Genomic DNA, 5,510 nt, shown 5'->3' with positions numbered 1-5,510 from the left:
AAGGAAGAAAAAAATGTAATCAAAGATGCATAGCCTGTGGGTCACCTTGGTTGAGCATCCACCTCTTGGTTTCAGCTCAGATCTTGACCTCAGGATTGTAAGATCAAGCCCACATGGGGCTCTGTGCTAGGCATGAAATCTGCTTCAGATTCTCTGCCTCTCCCTTTAGCCCTCCTCACAGCCTCTCAAAAAACTAGATACCCAGCTCCTGGAAGACTATTTATTGATATTAAACACAGATTTCATTTCAGGGCTTTTGAGAGAAATGGAGCCACAGACAACTAAAAAGTCAGGTGTATGTCTATGAAGATATTCCTTTTTTTCACACTTTAGATAAAATAATTGCATATCAAACTATCTTTAAGAATAAGGAGTACAAGCAGATAATAATAAAGAGACAAAGGGAAATCTCAGGATCCAGTGCTGTGTTTTGTTATCATTGTTGTTTGTTTGTATTCCAGGTAAAATGCATCTTAACCTTAAAACAATCCTTTGAAAATAACAACTGAAGAGAAGTCATGTTCTTCGTCATCCGGATATGACATATATCCAAGGTTTGTCTTGGATAAAGAACATTTAAGTACACATTAAGTAACATCATTTTTTTTTGCTCTTATTTGTAAATCCAATCCATGTAACGAATTACAAACAATTAACATGTACATTTGTAAATTTTCAGGGGGAAAGAATGATCTGAGAAAATGTTGGATTGTTTTACATTAACATGAATCCTGAGTATTTGCTCATATATGGAATATTCAAGAAGGTTAGTTGGAATAGTGGTGATATGGATTATGATGTGAAATGAGAAAATAGACTGATTTGCTTGGTTTTTGTATTCGGTGTTTTGCTACAGAATTTTAATACTGATCTTCCCACAAAAATCTCTTTTATTTTCATAGGCTGGTGGTTAGATTTCAAAAGTCAGTGATGAGAAACTATACAGCAATAACAACTTTTATCCTGCTGGGACTGACAGACGACCCACAACTGCAAATCCTGCTCTTTATCTATTTCTCACCTACATCTTGAGCGTAACAGGGAACCTGACTATTATCACCCTCACACTGGTGAACTCCCATCTTAAAACTCCTATGTACTTTTTTCTGAGAAATTTCTCCTTCTTAGAAGTGTCATTCACCACTGTCTGCATTCCTAGATTCCTGTATAGTATATCAACAGGGGACAATACTATTACCTACAATGCTTGTGCAAGTCAAATATTTTTTGTTATTCTCTTTGGAGCAACTGAATTTTTTCTCCTGGCAGCCATGTCCTATGATCGCTATGTTGCTATCTGTAAACCACTTCATTACATGACCATCATGAGCAATAGGGTGTGTAGCTTATTAGTCTTCTGCTGTTGGGTGTCTGGCTTGATGATCATTCTCCCACCCCTTAGCTTGGGCCTCCAGCTGGAATTCTGTGACTCCAATGCCATTGATCATTTTAGCTGTGATGCAGCTCCCCTCCTGAAGATCTCATGTTCAGATACATGGATGATAGAGCAAATGGTTATCCTTGTGGCTGTATTTGCACTCATTATCACCTTAGTGTGTGTATTTCTGTCCTACACATACATCATCAGGACGATTCTGAGATTCCCCTCTGTCCAACAAAGAAAAAAGGCCTTTTCCACCTGCTCATCCCACATGATTGTAGTTTCCATCACCTATGGAAGCTGCATCTTCATCTATATCAAGCCATCAGCAAAAGAAGAGATAGCCATAAATAAAGGTGTTTCGGTGCTCACTACTTCTGTTGCACCCTTGTTGAACCCCTTCATTTACACCTTGAGAAATAAGCAAGTGAAACAAGCTTTTAATGACTTCATAAAGAAGATGAAATTTCACTCAATGAAACTGAAGTTTTGATAAATCAGTGTAAAATGAAAGAAGAAAGTCCTCTAAACTTTTAACAACAGCTTCTAACTTGTTTCATTGGTTTGCTTATAACTTGATCATATTAACCCTCTCAAAGACATTTAATAATACATCCTAATCTCATCTTAATTGAACTCCTTTTTTTTCAAACCAAATCCATACATGGTGTTCTCTTTCACTGTAAAACTATAAAGTATAAACTATAATTGAACTTATCGCCACTTCTGACCTAATCCTTTCTTCAGTGTTCTGGGGAAGGAAGGAAAGTAATAATATTAAAACTATATAAGTGCTATAGAAGACACATTACATAGTAATAAAACCAGTTTCTTTCCCTAATCAAAGTCATCAAAATTAATGGCATAGTCGAAGACCCAAATACAATACAGAAAACAGCAAGAGCAAAGATGCATCAAAATAAATTAAACCAAATAGGGCATTCTAGGGCAGTCAAAATAATGAAAACAACAAATGGAAACAGAGATATCAATGGGAGTTTGGGAATAATCAGAATTGAAGAGATGGAAACAGCTTCACAAACGCTGATTAGATGTATTACTTACCTATATTTATGACAGAATTTCACTTAAAAGGCATACATTTAAATTAAGACAAATGATCACGCCCTGAGCCAAGGGCAGATGATCAACCGCTGAGCCACCCAGGCATCCCCAAGACAAATATTTCTATAAAGTAGCCTGGCGATTATGAAGTTAGGGTTCTAAAGGCTGTTAGGTCTTTCAATCCAATCTGCAATTTTTTTTATCTCTGTCCAAAAATACATTTTTTATTGAGGTATAATTTACACAACACAAAATTCACCATTTTAACCGTTCCACTGTGTGCAATTCACCGGCTAGCCATACAATCACATAGTTGTACAATCATCAGCATAATCTACTTTCATAACATTGTCATTACCCCATAAAGAAACTCTTTAGCTATTAAGCAGTGACTCTGTGTCACTCCCTTCCTCCAGTTCCTGGCAACCACTGACGTGCTCCCTGTCTCTAGAATTTGCCTATTCTAGACATGTCATATAAATTGAATTATACAATATGTGTTGCCTTTTGTGACTAGCTTCTTTCACTTAGCATAATGTATTAAAGGTTTACACATGGTGTTGAATCTATTAGTACTTTATTCTTTTCTATGGATGAATAATGTTCCATTGCATAGATATACCACATTTTGTTTATCCACTCATCAGCTGATGGACATTTAGATTGTTTTATTTTGAGGCTGCTATGAACAATGTTGTTATGAACATTCATGTATAGATTTTTGTTTGAATCATAGAATATTTAGATGTGCTTTTTAATATTTAAAAGAGCTTGTGATGATATTAGAGGGGCATAAAAAATTGGAGGAATGATCATATAGATTATTTTCTGAGCCAGCAATATCACATTAGCGGTAGAAATATAAATTAATCATATTTTATTTGAAATGCATTTGTATGTCTAATACCTGGAAATACTAATACTATACACATAAATATGTATATATATATGCATATATATAATGCTTTCTGAACCATTTCATAATGTTTTAAACATAAATTAAACATTGTCTCATTATCTATCTCAGGGCATATTTCCTAATAAGATCATTATGTTATATAACCAAAATATATTGATCAAAATCAGAAAGTCTGACATTGATATATTTTCTAATCCATAATACATGTTAAAATTTTAAAATTTTTTTCAAGTGATGTCTTTTACACCATTGTATTCCCTCTAGATCCAGCATAATGCAGGATTATATATTGCATTTAGTTCTCTCATTTCTATTTAGCTCTGTTAATCTAGAACAGCTCCTCAGCCTATATTTCACTTTATTGTCCTCATATTTTCAAAGAAGACATGTTACTCAAGCTCATCTGATTTTTCTTCAAGGTTAAACTGGTATTTGGGGGGCAGCCCCGGTGGTCCAGGGGTTTAGCGCAGCCTTCAGCCCGAGGTGTGATCTTGGAGACCTGGGGTCCAGTCCCACATCAGGTTCCCTGCATGGAGCCTGCATCTCCCTCTGCCTGTGTCTCTGCCTCTTTCTCTCTATGTGTCTGTCATGAATAAATAAATGAAATCATTTAGGGTATTTGGGTGGTTTTTTTTTTGGCAGGAATAGAACAGAAGTGATGATATAGATCCTTCTTGGTCCACATTTTCAAGAGCCATATAATGCTGATTTTCCCAGGGGTGGCAATAATTGAACACCTGGCTAAGGTGGCCTTCCAAACCTTGCTAGACTGCAAAGTTACTATTTTCTCCATGTAATACTAAGAAGTTTCTTAGGAGATATTTTGAATGGTGTAAATATCCTGTTCCTTATGAAACTTTCACCACATCTTCTTTATCCATTCATTTGTCGATGAACACCAGGGCTCTTTCCACAGTTTGGCTATTGTGGCTGCTAAAACATTGGGGTGCAGGTGTCCTGGTGTTTCACTGCATCTGTAGCAATGTAACAGCTGGGTCATAGGACAGTTCTATTTTTAACTCTTTGAGGAAACTCCACACAGTTTTCCAGAGTGGCTGCACCAGTCCACATTCCCACCAACAGGGCAAGAGGGTTCCCATTTTTCCACATCCTCTCCGACATTTGTTGTTTCCTGTCTTGTTAATTGTCACCATTCTCACTAGTGTGAGGTGGTATCTCATTGCGGTTTTTTTTTTTTAATTTTTTATTTATTTATGATAGTCACACACAGAGAGAGAGAGAGGCAGAGACACAGGCGGAGGGAGAAGCAGGCTCCATGCACCGGGAGCCCGATGTGGGACTCGATCCCGGGTCTCCAGGATCGCGCCCTGGGCCAAAGGCAGGCGCCAAACCGCTGCGCCACCCAGGGATCCCCTCATTGCGGTTTTGATTTGTATTTTCCTGATGGAAAGTGACACGGAGCATTTTCTCATTTGCTTGTGGCCATGTCTATGTCTTCCTCTGTGAAATTTCTGTTCATGTATTTTGCCCATTTCATGATTGTATTGTTTGTTTATTTGCTGTTGAGTTTAATAAGTTCTTTATAGATCCTGGATACTAGCTCTTTATCCAATAGGTCATTTGCAAATGTCTTCTCCCATTCTGTAGGTTTTCTTTCAGTTTTGTTGACTGTTTTTTTTTTTTTTTTTTTTTGCTGCGCAGAAGCTTTTTATCTTGTTGAGGTCCCAATACTTCTATTATTTATTATTAAATACCCTAAAATCTTTTTAAAGATTTCATTCATTTATTCATGACAGACACGTAGAGAAAAAGAGGCAAAAATCTTACAATTTTTGCTTTGTTTCCCTTCCCTTCATGGATGTATCTTGGAAGTTGCTGTGGCCAAGTAAAAAAGGGTGTTGCCTGTGTTCTCCTCTAGGATTCTGATGGATTCTTGTCTCACATTTAGCTCTTTCATCCATTTTGAGTTTATATTTATGTCTGGAGTAAGAGAATGGTCTAGTTTCATTCTTCTGCATGAGGCTGTCCAATTTTCCCAGCACCATTTATTGAAGAGACTATTCTTTTTCCAATGGATTAGCCTTTCCTGCTTTGTCGAATATTAGTTGACCATAGAGTAGAGGGCCCATTTCTGGATTCTGTATTCTGTTCCTTGATCAATGTGTCTGTTTTTGTGCCAGTACC

General features: G+C 36.9%; 1 pseudogene; it reads left to right on the top strand.

The window, feature by feature from the left end:
* Positions 1-930: 930 nt before the first annotated feature.
* Positions 931-1,874, top strand: LOC112912397 (olfactory receptor 6C2-like; annotated as a pseudogene).
* Positions 1,875-5,510: the final 3,636 nt, after the last annotated feature.

This window comes from Vulpes vulpes, chromosome 16, assembly GCF_048418805.1.
Source record: "Vulpes vulpes isolate BD-2025 chromosome 16, VulVul3, whole genome shotgun sequence".
In the NCBI taxonomy this organism is placed as follows: domain Eukaryota; kingdom Metazoa; phylum Chordata; class Mammalia; order Carnivora; family Canidae; genus Vulpes; species Vulpes vulpes.
Note: the sequence above shows the minus strand (reverse complement) of the source record. Positions and strands in the feature narration are given on the sequence as shown.